Here is a 22,041-nt window from a genome sequence, read left to right on the forward strand (position 1 = left end):
CAATCTTGCGAATGGAACAAGTGTTCATGTACTAGAAGCAGAAAGGTCTCCCCCCAAGATTATAAATTCCAAAAAAACATCCAGGCACCTCATAGTAAAATTGAGGAATCATAATTGTAGATACAATCTCTTGAAAGCCGCTAGGACAAAGAAGCTCCTTACATACAGAGGAAAGCCCATCAGAATAACGTCAGACCTGTCCACAGAGACCTGGAAAGCCAGAAAGAGCTGGCAAGATATATTCAGGGCACTAAATGAGAAGAACATGCAGCCAAGAATACTTTATCCAGCAAGACTGACATTCAAAATGGATGGAGAGATAAAGAGTTTCCAAGACCGGCAAGGCTTAAAAGACTATGCAACCACCAAGCCGACACTGCAGGAAATATTAAGAGGGGTTCTATAAAAGAGGAAAAACCCTAAGAATAGCATCTTTATGGATTTTCTGCTTCGATGATCTGTCTAATTCTGAGAGAGGCGTGTTAAGATCTCCTACTATTAATGTATTCATATCAATATGACTCTTTATCTTGATTAATAGTTTTCTTATGTAATTGGCTGCTCCCATATTGGGGGCATAGATATTTACAATTGTTAGATCATCTTGGTGGATAGTCCCTTTAAGAATTATGTAGTGTCCTTCTGTATCTCTGACTACCGTCTTTAGTTTACAATCTAATTTATCTGATATGAGAATCGCTACCCCGGCCTTCTTTTGAGGCCCATTGGCGTGAAAGATGCTTCTCCATCCCTTCACTTTCAGTTTGGGTGTATCTTTAGGTTCAAAATGGGTCTCTTGTAGACAACATATGGATGGGTCCTGTCGTTTTATCCAATCTGCAACCCTGTGTCGTTTTATGGGTGCATTTAGGCCATTCACATTGAGAGTGATTATTGAGAGATACGTTTTTATTGACATTGTGTTATCTTTGAAGTCTTTCTTTCTGTCGATTGTCTCTATATTTCTGTTCAATGCTATTCTTAGGATTTTTCCTCTTTTATAGAACCCCCCTTAATATTTCCTGCAGTGTCGGCTTGGTGGTTGCATAGTCTTTCAAGCCTTGCCGGTCTTGGAAACTCTTTATCTCTCCATCCATTTTGAATGTCAGTCTTGCTGGATAAAGTATTCTTGGCTGCATGTTCTTCTCATTTAGTGCCCTGAATATATCTTGCCAGCCCTTTCTGGCTTGCCAGGTCTCTGTGGACAGGTCTGACGTTATTCTGATGGGCTTTCCTCTGTATGTAAGGAGCTTCTTTGTCCTAGCGGCTTTCAAGAGATTGTATCTACAATTATGATTCCTCAATTTTACTATGAGGTGCCTGGATGTTTTTTTTTGAATTTATAATCTTGGGGGGGGACCTTTCTACTTCTAGTACATGAACACTTGTTCCATTCGCAAGATTGGGAAAATTTTCATGAAAAACTTGTTCCACTATATCTTCTAGACTTCTTTCTTTCTCCTCCCCTTCAGGGATTCCAATAATTCTGACGTTGGAACGTTTCATGGCATCATTTATTTCCCTGATTCTGTTTTCGTGGCTTCTAAGCTGTTTGTTCCAGGCTTCCTCCTGATCCTTTCTCTCTATCTGTTTGTCCTCCAGATCACTAATTCTATCTTCTGTCTCAGTCACCCTAGCTTTTAGAGAATTTAGATTCGATTGGAACTCATTGAGAGCGTTGTGAACCTCATCCCTGGTGGCCTTCAGCTCTGCCCTAACATTATGAACCTCCTCTCTGGTCGCTTTCAATTCTGCCCTAATCAATTCCACTTGGTCATCCACGGCTTTCTCCAACCTAGCTATTGCCTGGATAATTGTTAGCCTGAATTCTCTGACATATTGTCTATGTTGATAGCCGTTAGCTCTGTTGCAGAAGGCCCATCCTCTGTATTTTTCTTCTGTTGGGGATTCCTCCTCCTAGTCATTTTGGTGAGAGATGACTGGACAGATGTAGCTGGATGTATCGACCGTGGTGCAGTCAAGGTGCACCCTGGAACGCTTCTGAGCACTCAGGATTCCCCACCCAAACGAGAGAAAAAAGAAAAAAAGAAAAAAGAGGGAGAGAGAGAGACAGGAAAAAAAGGGAAGATAAAAGAGAAGGTTCAGCCCAAATGGGCCCCAGGGTAAGATTTATGACGTATACAAACAAAAACAGACAAACAAAAAGACTGATAAAAGTATATGACGTGAGAAAATATATATATATATATAAGCAAAAAAAAGGAGGAGCCTTTTCAAGAAGATCCCCAAGTATAAGATTTATATACTATCAGGACAAACATAAATACACAGAGACACTGGCAGAAGAAAAAGATGGGAGCATGGTTATAGATTCTCGGTGTGGGCGAGGAAGGTTATTTTGATTCTTCCTGGATGTATCTTGATATCTTTGTTAAAGGACTCAACTTTCCTAAGAAAAAGGGGGATTTAAAATTGGTTCACCTATAGGGGTAGCATTGCTTGGAGAAAGGGGGTTACCTTGAAGTTTAACTCTATATGAATATTAGAAAATAAAAATAAAAAAGGAATAAACTGGACTAAACTAAATTAAAATTTTTTTTAAAAATTAAGAAAATAGAAAAGCAAAAGAAAAACACATGTGTATGTATCAAAAAATTCAGGTTAGAAGTTTATCATGGAATTTGATGTACTGGACATCTCACTGTGATGGTAAATAGGTTAAAAAATTATCTATATAAAAAAAGAAAAAAAAATGAACCAGAATCGTGGGAAAGAATTAAAAATAAAAGTTGTATCTATGAAGTAGTGGTGGTTGTTCTCTTGTAGTCTTTTTTTTTTTTTCTTTCCTGATTTGTTTTCTGGGGGAGGGGGCTGCCACGTGGGTTTTCAGTCAATGATGTTCCCTGAGTTAAGTCCTCCCGACCCCCTCAAGGGGGTGGGCTCTGAGAAAAACAGTTTTTTCAGGCTTTTGTTCTCTGGAGGTTTTTATGTTTGTTCACTTCTTTTCTCTCGCCTTGACAGCTTTTGATGGTTTTTGGATGTTTAGAGGAAAGCAAACTGCACCCCAACCTCCCTCTCAGAGAGAAGCCTCAGTCTGCTCCCCTGCAGGTGCTGCAGCCGCTGGGCCACTGGCAGAGCAGGTTCTGAGTCGCAGTCCCTGGGGACGCAGGATCTCCTGCTTGTACGCAAAACCAAGGCAGCTGTGGCTGTCTGGGCAGCTCCAGACCGCCAGAGAAGGTTCCAAGCAGCAATCGCACACTGAGATTTTCCCGTTGGCTGGGGCTAAGAGCGCCGGGCTAGCGTGCACCTCTCCCAGGGGAGGGTTTGGGGCGCGGCGCCTCCAGCTCTATCAGCTCTATCGCCACGTGGGTCCGAGAACACCAGGCTGGGCATTCGTGCACCTCTCTCAGGGGAGGGTGAGGCACGCGCGGATCTCCAGTAAGGTGCGCGTTCTGCCGTCTGGTGTGGCTCCCAGCCCCTCACGGGAGCCGGACTCCACCCGTTCTCGGGCGCACTGGCGGCTCCGGGACAAAGACCAGGTTTCTCCACCGCACTCTCTGGCTCAGCGCCAGGGGAGGCTGCCCTGGGTCTGGGGACTTAAGCCCCTGTCCCTAGCCGCCCCGATTCCCACAATTTCCCCGCGCGATCGATCCTTTGCTCTTTTGAGTGCTTTCAACAAGACTCCAAGTTAATGCTGGTCCCCAGATGCAGGGCACTCTCGTATTTGGGTATTATTTTCCAATCAGTCGCCTCTGGTGGCTCCCTCCCCCTTTTGTTTATCTTCTGATATCAGCCCGATGTTCCCACTCCACTTTACCTGCCCACTGGCGTCTTCTGGCCCCCGTAGAGATCCAGATGTGTATAATTCTGATCTCAGGCTGATTTCATGGGTGATCGGAGTTCTTTGGTAGGTAATCAGCTCACTTTAGGGTACAGGTTGAAAAGGCGCCTCCTCCTACTTCCCCGTCATCTTGTCTCCCTCAATACCCAACTTTTGTAGCAAGATGGACAGTACTGGAAGAGATTATGCTGAGTGAAATAAGTCCAGCAGAGAGAGTCAATTATCATATGGTTTCACTTATTTGTGGAGCATAACAAATAACATGGAGGACATGGGGAGATGGAGAGGAGAAGGGAGTTGAGGGAAATTGGAAGGGGAGGTGAACCATGAGAGGCTACAGACTCTGAAAAACAACCTGAGGGTTTTGAAGGGGCGGTGGGGGAGGGGGAGGTTGGGGGAACCAGGTGGTGGGTATTAGGGAGGGCATGGATTGTGTGGAGCACTGGGTGTGGTGCAAAAACAATGAATACTATTACGCTGAAAATAAAAAAATAAAATAAAATATAAATAAATAAATAAATAAATAAAGAAGATATTAAAAAAAAAAAAAAAACCGATGTTACCCTAATTGGTTTTCCCTTGTATGTACCTACCTTCTTTTCTTTTGCTATTTTTAATCTCTTCTTTATCAATCAATTTGCAATTTTAATTACTACATGCAGGTTGTGAACCACCTTGGGTTGATTTTGTTGAAGTATCTCTGTGCCTCCTGTATCTGGATATCTGTTTCCTTCCCCAGATTAGGGAAGTTTCCAGCTATTATTTCTTCAAATAAAATATCTGCCCCCGTTTCTCTCTTCCTCTTCTGGGATCCCTATTATTTGAATATTATTACACTTGATGGAGTAAGTCGCTTCCCTAATTCTAGTCTCAATTTGGATAATTTTATTTTCCTCTCATTTGGTCAGGTTGATTAATTTCCATTACTGTGTTTTCCAGGTCATTAATTTGTTCCTCTATCTGCTCTAATCTATTTTTTTCTATCACGTGTATTTTTAATTTATTTTATTATGTTCATCTCTGACTGATCTGTTTTTATCTCTTTATTACAGGTCTTGCTGATGTCCTCCATTCTTTTTCCAAGTCCTGTGAGTATCTTTATGATCATTAGTTTCTCTATCAGACATGTTACTTATATCCATTTTGCTCAGGCCTTTTACTGTAATTTGGTCCTGTTCTTAATTTGAGACAAAATTCTTTCTTCTATTTTTGTAACTCTCTGAATCTGCTTCTATGTTTTACCAAAGTCAGCTATGTCTCTTGCTCTTATAGATAATGGCCTTAAGGAAAGGTACTGTAATGCCCTGCAGTACAGTGTTCCCTGTTCCCCAGGATGTGGTGCTTCAGGGTGTGTCTCTTATGTGTGTTGTCTATGCTCTGCTGTTGAATCCTGGACTTATTTTTCATTCTGTCCAGTTTGCAGAGGTTCTCTTTACACGTTTTGGACAGTGTTTCATCCTTGGCCAGATGGGGAACATTTTAAAAAGGTGTGCAATAGTCTGCTTGTGAGATGAGATCTGCCACATTGCCACCACCAGAACTGGAGATCCTGCAAAGTGTGTGGATCAAGAGACAGTGTATTGTTGGGGTATGCATCAGTCTTCTGGGGACAGGAGTGCACAGTATGGGGACTGATACAAGTGTGACTGGGAAAGGCAGATCTGCCCAAGCATGGGGTGGTGGGGCTTGGTGTAAGGAAATTAGTGAGTATAAATGACACGCTAGTTCCCACAGGTGCTTTGTGTTTATGCTGTTGGGTGGGAAAGGGAAACGGGCCTGCCAACTCCTTTATTTTTGAAGGGCTTTCCCCATATACCTGCCTCTTCATGTTATGCTCTGAGATGAGAAAATTACTCTCCCTCCCAACCGCCCTTAGGATTTTTCAAACTGCTATTTGCCTGCTGTATCTCTGTGGACTGTTTGTCTTGCTGTCTCTTTAAGGGCAGAGATTCAATTTCCTAATGCCCCCTGGGGACTTCCAGACCAGAGCCTGTTGATTCTTAAAATCTCAGGCTTTAAGTCCAGCTGGTTGTAATAACTCATGAGATTCTTTCCCTCTCACTGTCAAAGACAGCTGTAATGGAGATTAATTTTCCCCATTTAGGATCCCCAGTGTGATAGTATGTTTTACCCCTTCTTTGCACCACCAGCTCCCTCCCCATTTCAGATAGCCAAAGTGTCTCTCACTCCCAAACCACAACTTCACCCTTCCTATCTTCTTCAGTGTGGCCTATTCTCTACCTTTAATTGTGGAGTTTGTTCTGCTAGTCTTCAGTTCCTTTTCTGGATTATTTACATTGGTGTGTGTGTTATCTAGTATCCAAAGGATGAAGCAAGCTTATGGTCCTCCTGTTCCATCCTCCCAGCCTCCTATTCTCCATTTTTAAGATGTAGAGTGCATGTAAACTTGTTGCTGTTGAGTCCCTATGACCCAGAGAGCAATCCCACAATTCCTTGGCCATTTGGTGGAGTAGTGTTCTCTCTTTTATACCCTGGTTGCTCTAAACCCCAGATTTTTTTCTGTGGCCAAGGACAGAGAAATCTGTTCCTAGTCCCTCAGTACCATCCCTCCAAACTGCAGTTTGCAGCCTCAGGAGTGGAGGTCCCCTTTGTTAACTTGTTCCCAAGCCTCTTGTTATTCTTTATTTCCCATGCCCGATATTTTTTGTTGTGCATAATCTGTTCAGTTAACCCTCAGATCATCAATAGGAATTGTTCTGTAAATAGGTGTAATTTGGTGTGCTACATGGAAGGAGGGGGTTCAGGGTTTTTTACATTGTCATATTGGATTGGAACCCATTGATTAGTATGTTTAACCAAATTAATTGACTACTTTCTTCCAGACACATAAGTATAGAATCAAAAATCAAGAATTGTGTAGCTGTTTTTTTGTTTGTTTGTTTGTTGTTGTTTTAGTGCAGGCTTAGTTCATTTACTTTAGCATTTTTGAGGAAGTTAAAATAAACATATGCACATACCAACAGACATACATGTTAGCATCTAAAGGCATTTTAAATAATCTTTTGTCATTTTAAGAAATATAAACCAAAATTGCATTTTGAGATTTGTGATTAATGTTTTTTTTAAATTTAGAAATTAAACAGGCATTCAAAGATTGTTCATTATTAACTTAGGCATAGGTTATTAAAGTTAGTTAAGGATCTGAATATTACAATTTAGCTAACACATTAAAATATTATGATTGATATCTTTAATATTTTTATGAAATAAAAAAATCAAAGGTCAACCCTTATTTTAGTCAAATAAAATTTTGTGCATACATTTTTAAATTTTAAATAAGTTATGGAAATACAGAACTCTAAATTCATTCAACTCATAACAATTAACATTTAGCTCATAACTTTCATATTTAACTCATAAAACCAACATAGGAAATCTAGAAGATTTAAACCATAAATTAAACCTAATCTTTAAAAAAATGAAATATTGTGTTAACATCATTTTTATATGGCAAACTAATTTTTGCGACCCCAGAACATGCTAAAATCATTTTATCTTGAAACTATAGCCTTTCTTATTTTCTCATAGCTATATTAACTAAGGCTATTATGTAAACATATTTTTCAGTGTTCACTAAAAGAAACACTTTTATCATTTCATTGCATTACTTGGAGGTAAGATGGAAGAGGAGTAGGGTGACGCAAAGCTTGCCTCCTCCCTCAAATGCAGCTTGATAAATATCAGTCATTCTGAACACCCAAGAAATTGATTGGAAGTCTTAGCAACCAAAGCTGCATGTCTACAAAATAGAAAAAATTATCCGTGGAAGACTGGAACTGTAGAGAGTTGATTCATGGGAGAAAAGAGCTGGGGGCACTGTCCAGGGTGGGGAGCCCTGATCACAGACGGAGCAGTGAGAGGGAAGGAAGAGAGAAAAAGAGGGGGGAAAATGAAAATGTGTGCAGGGGACTGTACAAGAAAATTGTTCCTGGAACGATTGACGGAGATAAAGGAGACAGCTACAATATTGCCACTTTTTATTTTTAATGAATAGCGGAGAAGAGTCAGAAGTTTCAGACGTCTGTAACATTCCTAGAATTGTACCTGGGGAGCTGAGCAGTGCTCAAGTGGGGAAATAGGGCAGAGTCCCAGGGGCAGCAGGCTGAGGATCTGGTGGTTCACTTGGGGAGAAGCAGTTCCTCTGCTTGGAGTGCATTTGGTAGAGGTGATATAGCCTTTCCATGGTCAAAGGACACTACAGGCAACATTGAGCTGTCCCACTCACCAGAATAGGAGCAAAGACCCAAGCTGAGGGCAGCAATCCATAGCACCATCTGTGTGTTGTGATTTAACATAAACTCCAGATCTGTGCAATTGCACACACAGGCACTGGCCACCAGCCACAGTGCAGCAAGACCTTCCCCCAAAGGACCAGCATGGGTCAGCACTGCCAGGGTCTCTAAATTGTGGGGTTTTGAAACACAGCCACACCTGAGGGGGAAAAAACAAAAACAAAAAAATAAAACACAGGAGCACTGTACTGGCTGGTAGGTGGAAAACTCAGACACAGACAGGGAGAAGGCGGGGATCTGACAAAAGCTAGGGACACAGGAAGGGTTAATGTTTGCAAATATGTGAAGGCTTCCCGAAGAGGGGTTGCATGTATTACCCCCTCTGCAGAGGAGAGAATAAAGTGAAGCCATTTAACAACCCCCACAACAGCTTGATAAACCTCAGTGAGCTGAAGAGCAGGACCAAGTGGAGAATGGAGCTGCTATATCAAGCTATGCCCTGCTGCTCCCTACAGGTGTAACTCTGTAACAGCCATTCCACCTGAGAAGAAGAGCAAATTCCTCCCTTAGAACACCAGCACAAACGCTACTCCAAACCAAGTCCACTGGTCATAGAGTACTGCAAACTTTAGCTTCAGAGGAAACAGGTTCTAGATTTCTTTGGTAATTTTTCATTGTTTCTTTTTGTTTTTGTGTTTTTCTTTCTTTTTTTCTTTTTTCTTTTTTCTTTTTTTTGGATACAGAAAGAACAATTTGTTTTATTTTTATTTACTTTTATTTTTTCTATATTTCCCTTAAATTTTACTTTTTAAATTATTTTTCCTTCTACTTTTTTCTTTATTTTATTTTTTAAATATAAATTTAATTAATCAACAGAGTGTATTGTTTGTTTCAGAGGTAGAATTCAGTGATCCATCAGTCTTATATAATACCAATGCACATTATATCATGGGCCCTCCTTAACGCCCAACACCCAGTTACCCCATTCCCCCACCCCCTTCACTCCAACAACGCAGTTTGATTCCTATGATTAAGAGTTTCTTATGGTTTATCTCCCTCTCTGATTTTGATATTGTTTTATTTTTTTCCTCCCTTCCCCTATGAAACTGCTTTCTCTCTTAAATTCCACATAAAAGTGAGATCATATAATTGTCTTTCTCTGATTGACTTATTTCACTTAGCATAATACACTCTACTTCCAGCCACATAGTTGCAAATGGCAAGATTTCATATTTTTTGATGGATGAGTAGTATTCAATTGTCTCTCTCTATATATATAACCAGACATCTGCAACATTTCCAGGGTCGTACCTATACCTGGAGTGCTGATCAGTACTCAGGTGGGAGACTATATATATATATATATATATATATATATATAGTTTCATATCATCTTTATCCATTCATCTCTTGATGGACATCTGGTCTGTTCTTTCCATACTGCTCTAAACATTGGGGTGGAGGTACCCCTTCAGATCACTACTTTGTACCTTTTGGGTAAATACCTCTTGGTGCAATTGCTAGGTCAAATGTAACTCTATTTTCAAATTTTGGAGGAACATCCATACTTTTTCAAGAGTGGCTGTGCCAGCTTACATTCCTACCAACAGCGTAAGAGGGTTCCCTTTCTCCACACTCTCACCAACATCTGTCATTTCTTGAGTGTTACTTTTAGCCATTCTGACTGGTATGAGGTGTTACATGATTGTGGTTTTGATTTGTATTTCCCTGATCCCTAGTTATGTTGAGCATTTTTTTCTATGTACCTGTTGGTCATTTGTATGTCTTCTTTGGAGAAATGTCTGTTCATGTTATTTCTTGACTGTATTATTTGTTTCTTGGATGTTGATTTTGTTAAGTTCTTTATTGATCTTGGATATGTCATTTGCAAATATCTTCCCCCATTCTGTAGGTTCCTTTTTAGATATGTTGACTGTTTCCTTTGCTGTGCAAAAGCTTTTATCTTCATGAGGTCCTAATAGTTCATTTTTGCCTTTATTTCCCTTGCCTTTGGAAACATGTCTAGCAAGAAGTTGCTGAGGCTGAGGTCACAGGGGTTGCTATCTGTGTTCTCCTCTAGGATTTTGATGGATTCCTATCTCACATTGATGTCTTTCATCCATTTTGATTCTATTTTTGTGTGGGGTATAAGAAAATGGTCCAGTTTCATTCTTCTGTATGTGGCTATCCAATTTTCCCAACACCAATTGTTGAAGGAACTGTATTTTTTTCCATTTGATATTTTTCCTGCTTTACCAAAGATTACTTGACAGTTGTGGGTATACAGTTGTATATGTGGGTATACAGTTGTGGGTATACTTCCGGATTCTCTATTCTGTCCTGTTGATCTATGTGTCTGTTATTGTGCCAATACCATAATGTCTTGAAGATTGCAGGTTTGTAACACAGCTTGAAGTCTGGAATTCCAATGCCTCAGTTTTGATTTTCTATTTCAACATTCTTTTGTTATTTGGGGTCTTCTGTGGTTCCATACAGATTTTAGGATTATTTGTTCCAGCTCTGTGAAAAAACTTGATGGCATTTTGATACCGATGACATTGAATATGTAGATTGCTCTAGATAACATAGACATTTTAACAATATTTTATCTTCCAATTCATGAGCATCAAATATTTTTCTGTTTCTTTTTGTCTTCCTCAATTTCTTTCATTAATGTTCTATAGTTTTCTGAGTACCAATCCTTTCCTCTTTGGTTAGCTTTATTTCTAGGTATCTTATGGTTTTAGGTGCAATTGTAAATGGGATCAACTCCTTAATTTCCCTTTTTCTGTCTCATTGTTAGTTTATAGAAATGCAACTGATTTCTCAATAGGGGGCAAGATGGCTGTGAAGTGGGAGACTCTGTTTAAACCAGTCCCTGAATTTAGCTGGATATCTACCAGGCCAGTCTGAACACCTATAAAAACAGCCTGAGATGTATGATTATATGACAGGGGCAGAGAATCTTCAGTCCAGAGGTACAAAGGATGGAGCTGTGATCATGTGAACAGATATCGGAGGACAAACAGAAGGGAGAGGGTGCCACCAGAAGCTACCCACCACAAAGTAAAATAATACCCCAGTGCAAAAGCATCCAACACCTGGGGACCAGCAATAGCTTGCAAAGCAGTAGTAGTGGGATGGGAAGTGCCTGATAACAATGCTCAAACAGAATCCAGGAGTTTAAGGGACAAACACAGGGACAGGGGTGGTCACTTGTGTGGACCTATGACTGTGGACCTGGCAGGCTGGCCATCGCTGCAGCCACAGCCATGCCAGCTGTCACTTCCACCACCTGTACTTACCCAGACTGGGATCGCCTGCAGTTTTGGAGGCATAGGGGGCAGAGAAACACTGGGACCAAGGTCATACATGGAGAGGATCGCTGGGGTGTGCACTGCTTGTGGGAGGCTGCAGTTTTCAGGATATCTTAGAGAGGCAGAGACTGTCTGTTCTGGAGAGTTCAGAAAGGAGCAGACTGTGGCTTCTCTCCTCTGGGGCAGAACTCTGGGAGCAGACATTTTCCTCTACCCAGACCCTCCAAAAAGGAGCAAAAAACTGCCAGGAAACAAAACCATCAAGGAACAAAAGCACCCCAACATTTGTTTCCACAGAGCCCAACCCCTTCATAGGGGGGCAGAGTAACTCCAAGCAAGTTTTCCTGAAAAACAAGGTGGCAGCCACCTCCACCGGAAGACAAGATGGAAGAACAAGAGGAAGATAATCCAAAGGTCCCATAAAACTATAAAACCCCAGCACCAGGGGAACATAGTATACTAAACTCCTGGTGTTGACTCACGGACTGTGTATTTCTTAGATACAACTTCTTTATTCTCTTTCATGTTTCTTCTCTGTTTTTTTTTTTTTCTTTTTACCTACATAGCATTTCAACTAGATGCTTAATACAGCATATTCTATAGTAAGTTTTTAACTTCTACTGTTTCACACATAATTTTTTTCTTTTCCTTTTATAGATAGATAGATAGATATAAGCTTCAATGTAGGTTTTCTTTCCCTAGTCAATACTACCTTTATATATATACCAGTTTTAATTTCCCTATAATTCTGGGAAGTAGTGTTCTCTAAAAAAAGAACAAAATACACCCAGGAAGAACTGAAACACCCTAACTCGCCCACACTAAGAGATTATAGTACCCCCTCCCCTCAACCCCCTTTATTCCCTAACTTTATAAATCTTATCCTTAGGTTTCATTTAGGCTGAGTTTTCTTTGCAGTGGCTTCCTATTGCTCTGAACATTTCCGGGGTACACCTTACCTGGATTGTGGTTGATATTTTTGACTCTGAAAATTCCCTCAATCATCCCTCAACAGAATGAGTAGGTGATGGAACTCCCAACAAAGAAATTAAACAGGTACAATTACCTCTCCCAAGTAAAAATGCATATGGATATAAGCAAGATGTGAAAAACAGACTTCAGTATAACAGTTATGAAGACAACAGCTATGCTGGAGAAAACAATTAACAACATAAATTGTCTAAGGGTAGAAATCAGAGCTAATCAGGCCAAAATTTAAAATGCTATAAATGAGATGCACTCAAAATTAGATACTCTAACAGCTAGGGTAAATGAGGCAGAAGAACAAATTAGTGATCTAGAAGAAAAACTGATAGAAATTAAGGAACAGGAGGAGGCCTGGAACAAAAAGCTTAGAATCCATGAAAACAGAATTAGAAAAATAAATGACAGCATGAAACATTCCAATGTCAGATTTATTGGGATCCCTGAGGGGATGGAGAGAGAGGGAGGACTAGAAGTTATATTTGAGCAAACCATAGTTGAGAACATCTCTAATCTGGGGAATGGAACAAGCATTCAGGTCCTAGAGGGAGAGGACCCCTCCCAAGGTCAAGGAGAACAGACCAATTCTACAGTATGTAATATTAAAACTCACAAATCTTAGAACAAAGGAAACTATCTTAAGAGCAGTGAGGGGGATTAGATTCCTTACATACAATGGGAAGAACATCAGAATGATGTCAGACCTCTTCACAGAGACCTCACAAGCCAGAAAGGGCTGGGAAGACATACTAAGGGTACTAAATGAGAAGAGCATGCACCCAAGAATTCATTATCTGGCAAGGCTGTCATTCAGAACAGTTGGAGAAATAAGGAGTTTCCAGGACCAGTAGACACTGAATGATTATGTGACCACTAAACTGGCCCTGCAAGAAATATTAAGGGGGGTTCTGTAAAGGGAGAAAGACCCCAAGAGTTATATAGAACAGAAATTTACAAAGAGAATCTATAGAAACAAGGACATCACAGACAACATGATGATAATTAAATCGTATCTTTCAATAATCACTCTCAATGTGAATGGCCTAAATGCACCCATTAAGCAGCATAGGGTTGTATATTGGATAAAAAGACAGGACCCATCCATATTCTGTTTACAAGAGACGCAATTTGAACCTAAAGGTATATCCAAACTTAAAGTGAAGGAATGGAGAACCATCTTTCATGTCAATGGACTGCAAAAGAAAGCTAGGGTAGCAATTCTCATATCAAATTAGATTTTAAGCTAAGGACTATAGTTAGAGATACAGAAGGACACTATATCATTCTTTTTTTTTAAAGATTTTATTTATTTATTTGACAGACAGAGATCACAAGTAGGCAGAGAGGCAGGCGGGGGGCAATGCTCTGAAGCTCGAATTCAATCACAAGAGGAAATTTGGAAAGAACGCAAATACATGGAGACTAAACAGCATCCTTCTAAAAAATGAATGGGCCAACCAGGAAATTAAAGAAGAATTGAAAAAAATCATGGAAACAAATGATAATGAAAACACAACAGTTCAAAATCTGTGGGACACAACAAAGGCAGTCCTGAGAGGAAAATATATAACAGTGCAAGCCTTTCTCAAGAAACAAGAAAGGTCTCAAATACACAACCTAACCCTACACCTAAAGGAGCTGGAGAGAGAACAACAAAGAAAGCCTAAACCCAGCAGGAGAAGAGAAATCATAAAGATCAGAGCAGAAATCAATGAAATAGAAACTAAAAAAACAATAGAACAAATCAACAAAACTAGGAGCTGGTTCTTTGAAAGAATTAATAAGATTGATAAGCCCCTGGCCAGACTTATCAAAAAGAAAAGAGAAAGGACGCAAATAAATAAAATCATGAATGAAAGAGGAGAGATCACAACCAACACCAAAGAAATACAAACAATTATAAGAACATACTACGAGCAACTCTATGGCAACAAATTTGACAACCTGGAAGAAATGGATACATTTCTAGAGATGTATAAACTACCACAACTGAACCAGGAAGAAATAGATAACCTGAACAGACCCATAACCAGTAAGGAGATTGAAACAGTCATCAAAAATCTCCAAACAAACAAAAGTCCAGGACCAGACGGCTTCCCAGGGGAATTCTACCAAACATTTAAAGAAGAATTAATTCCTATTCTCCTGAAACTGTTCCAAAAAATAGAAATGGAAGGAAAACTTCCAAACTCATTCTATGAGGCCAGCATCACCTTGATCCCAAAACCAGACAAGGATCCCACCAAAAAAGAGAATTACAGACCAATATCCTTGATGAACACAGATGCAAAAATTCTCACCAAAATACTGGCCAATAGGATCCAACAGTACATTAAAAGGATTATTCACCACGACCAAGTGGGATTTATTCCAGGGCTGCAAGGTTGGTTCAACATCCGCAAATCCATCAATGTGATACAATACATTAATAAAAGAAAGAGTAAGAACCATATGATACTCTCAATAGATGCTGAAAAAGCATTTGACAAAGTGCAGCATCCCTTCCTGATTAAAACTCTTCAAAGTGTAGGGATAGAAGGCACATACCTCAATATTATCAAAGCCATCTATGAAAAACCCACCGCAAATATCATTCTCAATGGAGAAAAACTGAAAGCTTTTCCGCTAAGGTCAGGAACACGGCAGGGATGTCCGTTATCACCACTGCTGTTCAACATAGTACTAGAAGTCCTAGCCTCAGCAATCAGACAACAAAAAGAAATTAAAGGCATCCAAATCGGCAAAGAAGAAGTCAAACTATCACTCTTTGCAGATGATATGATACTATATGTGGAAAACCCAAAAGGCTCCACTCCAAAACTGCTAGAACTTATACAGGAATTCAGTAAAGTGTCAGGATATAAAGTCAATGCACAGAAATCAGTCGCATTTCTTTACACTAACAACAAGACAGAAGAAAGAGAAATTGAGGAGTCAGTCCCATTTACAATCGTACCCAAAACCATAAGATACCTAGGAATAAATCTAACCAAAGAGGCAAAGAATCTATACTCAGAAAACTATAAAGTACTCATGAAAGAAATTGAGGAAGACACAAAGAAATGGAAAAATATTCCATGCTCATGGATTGGAAGAACAAATATTGTGAAAATGTCTATTTTACCTAAAGCAATCTACACATTTAATGCAATCCCTATCAAAATCCCATCCATTTTTTTTAAAGAAATAGAACAAATAATCCTAAAATTTATATGGAACCAGAAAAGACCTCGAATAGCCAAAGGAATATTGAAAAAGAAAGCCAAAGTCGGTGGTATCACAATTCCAGACTTCAAGCTCTATTACAAAGCTGTCATCATCAAGACAGTATGGTACTGGCACAAAAACAGACATATAGACCAATGGAACAGAATAGAGAGCCCAGAAATAGACCCTCAACTCTATGGTCAACTAACCTTCGACAAAGCAGGAAAGAATATCCAATGGAAAAAAGACAGCCTCTTCAACAAATGGTGCTGGGAAAATTGGACAGCCACATGCAGAAAAATGAAATTGGACTATTTCCTTACACCACACACGAAAATAGACTCAAAGTGGATGAAGGACCTCAATGCGCGAAAGGAATCTATCAAAATCCTTGAGGAGAATGCAGGCAGCAACCTCTTTGACCTCCACCGCAGCAACTTCTTCCTAGGAACATCGCCAAAGGCAACAGAAGCAAGGGCAAAAATGAACTATTGGGATTTCATCAAGATCAAAAGCTTTTGCACAGCAAAGGAAACAGTTAACAAAACCAAAAGACAACTGACAGAATGGGAGAAGATATTTGCAAACGACATATCAGATAAAGGGCTCGTATCCAAAATCTATAAAGAGCTTATCAAACTCAATACCCAAAGAACAAATAATCCAGTCAAGAAATGGGCAGAGGACATGAACAGACATTTCTGCAAGGAAGACATCCAGATGGCCAACAGACACATGAAAAAATGCTCCACATCACTCGGCATCAGGGAAATACAAATCAAAACCACAATGAGATACCACCTCACACCAGTCAGAATGGCTAAAATTAACAAGTCAAGAAATGACAGATGCTGGCGAGGATGCGGAGAGAGGGGAACCCTCCTACACTGTTGGTGGGAATGCAAGCTGGTGCAACCACTCTGGAAAACAGTGTGGAGGTTCCTCAAAAAACTGAAAATAGAGCTACCCTACGACCCAGCAATTGCACTCCTGGGTATATATCCTAAAGATACAAACGTGGTGCTCCGAAGGGGCACGTGCACCCGAATGTTTATAGCAGCAATGTCCACAATAGCCAAACTGTGGAAAGCGCCTAGATGTCCATCAACAGATGAATGGATAAAGAAGATGTGGTATATATACACAATGGAATACTATGCAGCCATCAAAAGACATGAAATCTTGCCATTTGCGACGACGTGGATGGAACTAGAGGGTATCATGCTTAGCGAAATAAGTCAATCGGAGAAATATAACTATCATATGATCTCTTTGATATGAGGAAGTGGAGATGCAAGGTGGGGGGGTTTGGGGGGAGGTAGGAAAAGAAAAAATGAAAAGATGGGATTGGGAGGGAGACAAACCATAAAAGACTCAATCTCAAGAAACAGACTGAGGGTTGCGGGGGGGAAGGGGGATGGGAGAGGGTGGTGGGGAAATGGACATTGGGGAGGGTATGTGCTATGATGAGTGCTGTGAAATGTGTAAACCAGACGATTCACAGACCTGTACCCCTGGGGATAAAAATACATTATATGTTTATTAAAATAAAAAAAAAAATAAAAAAAATAAATAAATAAAGATTTTATTTATTTATTTGACAGACAGAGATCACAAGTAGGCAGAGAGGCAGGCGGGGGGGGGGGTAAGCAGGCTCCCCGCTGAGCAGAGAGCCCAATGCGGGGCTCGATCCCAGGACCCTAGGATCATGACCTGAGCCGAAGGCAGAGGCTTAACCCACTGAGCCACCCAGGTGCCCCGGACACTATATCATTCTTAAAGTGTCTATCAAACAAGAAGATCTATCAATTATAAATATCTAAACCCCTAACATGGAAGCAGCCAACTACATAAGCCAACTGTTAATCAAAATAAAGAGACATAATGATAATAATACATTAATTGTAGGGGATCTTAACACTCCATTCTCAGTAGTAGACAGATCATCCAAGCAGAAAATCAACAATGAAACAAGAGCTTTAAATGACACACTGGACCAGATAAACCTCATAGATATATACAAAACATTCCACCCGAAAACAACGAATATACATTCTTCAGGAGTGTACATGGAACTTTCCTCAGAATAGACCAAAGACTGGGTCAGAAATCAGGTTTCAAATGATACGAAAAGATTGAGATTATTCCCTGCATATTCTTAGACCATTGTGCTTTGAAACTGGAACTCAATTAGAAGAAGGTTGGAAGAAATTCAAACACTTGAAAGCCAAAAGACCATTCTGCTTAAGGATGTTTGGGTCAAACTGACACATGAAAAGGTGCTCAACATCACCCAGCATCAGGGAAATACAAATCAAAACCACAGTGAGATACCACCTCACACCAATCAGAATGGCTAAAATTAACAATTCAGGAAATGACAGGTGTTGGAAAAGATGTGGAGAAAGGGGAACCCTCCTACACTGTTGGTGGGAATGCATGCTGGTGCAGCCACTCTGGAAAACAGTATGGAGGTTCCTCAAAAAGTTGGAAATAGAGCTACTCTATGATCCAGCAATCGCACTACTGGGTATTTCCTAAAGATACAAATGTAGTGATCCACAGGCCTATGTGCACCCAAATGTTTATAGCAGCAATGTCCACAATAGCCAAACTATGGAAAGAACCTAGATGTCCATCAACAGATGAATGGGTAAAGAAGAGGTGGTATATAAACACAATGGAATACTATACAGCCATAAAAACTGAAATCTTGCCATTTGTCATGACGTAGATGGAACTAGAGAGTATTATGCTAAGCAAAATAAGTCAATCAGAGAAAGAAAATTATCATATTATCTCTCTAATATGAGGAAGTTGAGGCAGGGAAGGGGTCGTGGGGGAAAGGGAGGGAAACAAATGAAACAAGATGGGACTGGAGAGGGAGACAAACCATAAGAGACTCTTAATCTCAGGAAACAAACTGAGGGCTGCTGGAGAGTGGGAGAAGAAGCAGAGGGTGGCACAGTCATGGACATTGGGGAGGGTGTGTGCTATGGTGAGTGCTGTGAATTGTGTAAAACTGAGGATGCACAGACCTGTACCCCTGAAACAAATAATACATTATATGCTAATTTAAAAAATGTTTGGGTCAACAAGGAAATTAAAAAACTTTAAAAATTCAAGGAAACCAATGAGAATGAAAACACATCTGCCCAAAACTTATTGGATATGGCAAAGGCAGGACTAAGGGGGAAATACATAACCATCCAAGCCTCATTAAAAAAAAAAAAAAATCCTGAATTCGCCAACTAACTTTACATCTTAAAGAACTGGAAAAGAAAACAATTTTAAAAAAACAATAAATGATCCCTAAGCCATGCACAAGAAGATAAATAATGAAAATTAGAACAGAGAAAAATGAACTAGAAACCAGAATTACAGTAGAGTAGATCAACAAAACCAGAAGCTGGATCTCTGAAAGAATAAATAAGATTGATAAACCTATGGCCAGAGTTATCCAAAAGAAAGGAAAAAGGACCCGATTAATAAAATTATGAATGAAAAGGGAGAGATCATGACTAACACCAAAGAAATAGAAACAATTATCAAAAATTATTACAACAACTATATGTCAATAAGTTAACGAACTTGGATGAATTGGATCCCTTCCTGGAAACCTATAAACTAGCAAGACTGAAAAACGAAGAAATTGACAACCTGAATAAACCAAGAACCAGAAACAAGACTGAAGCAGTGATCAAAACTTCCCCAAAAACAAGAGTCCAGTACTTGATGGATTCCGTGGGGAATTCTACCAAACATTCAGAGAAGAAATAATACGTATTGCCCTGAAGCTGTTTCAAAAAATAGAAACAAAAGAGAAATATCTGGATTCTTTCTACAAGACCAGAATTACCTTGATCCCAAAACCAGGCAAAGAACTCATCACAAAGAATGTGAAACCAATATCCCTGACGAATATGGATACCAAAATTCTCAACAAGATCCTAGCTAACAGTATCCAACAGTACATTAAAAGGATTGTCCATCATGACAAGTTGGGATTTATAACTGGGATGGAAGGATGGTTCAACATTTGTAAATCAATCACTGTGATTAAACACATTAATAAGAGGAGAGACAAGAACAACATGGTCCTCTGAATTGATGCAGAAAAAGCATTTGACAAAATACAACATCCTTTCCCGTTTAAAACTCTTCAGAGTGTAAGGATACCAGAAACATTCCTCAGTTTCATAAAAACCATCTATGAAAAGCCCACAGTGAATATCATTCTCAAAGGAGAAAAGCTGAGAACATTTCCCTTAAGATCAGGAACATGACAAGAATGCCCACTCTCACCACTGTTGTTCAACATAGTACTAGAAGTCCTAGCAATATCAATCAGACAACAAAAAGAAATAAAAAGTATTCAAATTGGCAAATAAGAAGACAAACTCTTTCTCTTCACAGTTGACATGATACTTTAGGTGGAAAACCCAAAAGACAGTACCCGCAAATTCCTAGAACTCATACATTAATTCAGTAATGTGGCAGGATACAAAATCAATGCACAGAATTCAGTTGCTTTCCTATGCAATAACATTGTAACTGTACAAAGAGAAATTAGAGAATCAATTACATTTACAATAGGGCCAAAAACCATAGATAACTTGGAATAAACCTAACAAAGAGGTGAAGGATCTATACTCTAGAAACTACAGTACACTTATGAAAGAAATTGAAGAAGACGCAAAAAGATGGACAAACATTCCATGCTCATGGATCAGAAAAATAAACATTGTTAAAATGTCTATGCTGTCTATGTGATTTCAATGCCATCCCAATCAAAATACCATGGTATTTTTCGAAGTGCTGGAACAAACAATCCTAAAATTTGTATGGAAACAGAGAAGACCCCAAATCACCAGGGACTTTTTTTGGGGAGGGTGGGGGGAAAGCAAAACAAATCTGGGGGCATCACATTGCCTGATTTCAAGCTATATTACAAAGCTTTGGTCACCAAGACAGCATGGTACTGGCACAAAAAACATACAAATAGATCAATGGAACAGAATAGAGAGCCCAAGTATGGACACAGTTTTATGGTCAACTTAACTTCGACAAATCAGGAAAAAATATCCAATGGAACAAGGACAGTCTCTTCAATAAACAGTGCTAGGAAAATTGGACAGCCACACACAGAAGAATGAAACTGGATCATTCTCTTACACAAAGATAAACTCAAAATGGATGAAAGACCTCAATGTGAGACAGGAATCCAGCAAAATCCTTGAGGAGAACATAGGCAATAATCTCTTCAACATTGGCCACAGCTACCTCTTTCAAGACACCTGTCCAGAAGAGAAGGGGAAAGATGGTGGAGAAGTAGGAGAGTCTGTTTCAACCGGTTCCCTGAAGTGAGCTAAATATCTACCAGAACACTCTGAACACCCATGAAATCAGCCTCAGATGTAAGATTATACTCTTCTGGATCTCTAGGGGGCAGGAGATCATCCATGGAGAGGTAAAGCAGAGTGGGAATTCTCATACTGATATTGAAGGATTAAAAAAGGGGGGAAGGAGCCACCAGAAGTGACTCACTGGAAAGTAATACCCCAATATGAAAGTGCCCTGTGCTTGGGGACCAGCATTAACTTGGAGTCTGGTTAAAAGCACTCAAAAAGAGCAAAAGGTCTTAAGGGGCAACTGGTGGAATCGGGTGGCCACGGACATGGTCCTAAGCCCATGGTCCCAGGACGGGGTCACAGCCAGTGGCCACCTGTGCCTGAGATAATCCGGCTGTGGCTCTAATCTCCCTGGGCCCTTGGCTTTCCACTGTTTGCACCACTGCTTGGGCTTGGTGCACCCCTCCTGCCCATGAGAGAGCCTGGTGTGGGTGCTGGCCAGTGGTCTCTGAACCTGCAACCTTCTGAGACCTGCACCACTGCTGTGTCGTGGGTGTGGACCCCAGACAGCAGTCCTGATAGCTACCAGGATCGGGCTCCCCCAAACCAATATCACTTGCGGTTTTAGTGGCATGGGGGTGCAGAGACAAGCCGGGGCCTCAGGTGACCACTGAGACAGTGGCTGGGAGTGCACACTGCCTGTGAGAGGTTGCAGTGTTTAGCAGAGATTACAGAGGGAAAGTATGTGTGTTCTGGACCACCCAGAGGGAGCAGACTGAGGCCTCTCTCTGAGTCCGAGGACTGGGTGTGGACAGTTTACTTTTTGCACTAGCCTTATGAAAAACCGGTTTCCACAGAGTCCAGCCCCAGCTGGGGGACAGGGCAACTCAGCTGAAGCAAGATTGACTGAAAAACAACGCAGCAGGCCCCTCCCCCAGAAGACAAGCCAAAAGAACAAGAGGACATAACCACAGGGACCCCATAAAACTGTAAAACCCCTACATCAGGGGAAAACAATATATTAAACCCCCAGTATTGCCCCCAAACCTGTATATTTCATAGCTACAACTTTTTAAACTAGTTCTCACAATTCTTATTCTTTTATTTTTTTAACCTACTCACCATTA

General features: G+C 40.2%; 1 protein-coding gene across 1 annotated transcript in view; it reads left to right on the forward strand.

Annotated features, from left to right (window-relative positions):
* The window catches only part of KLF8 (KLF transcription factor 8), a gene marked incomplete at its 3' end in the record, with an annotated part of 314,155 nt that overhangs the window by 101,882 nt on the left and 190,232 nt on the right, over positions 1 to 22,041 (forward strand). Inside the window, exon 2 of the mRNA XM_080795430.1 lies at positions 4,855 to 4,890. The remainder of the gene's footprint in view (positions 1 to 4,854; positions 4,891 to 22,041) is intronic.

The sequence above is a fragment of the Martes martes genome, assembly GCF_963455335.1.
Source record: "Martes martes genome assembly, chromosome: X".
Classification (NCBI taxonomy): Eukaryota; Metazoa; Chordata; class Mammalia; order Carnivora; family Mustelidae; genus Martes; species Martes martes.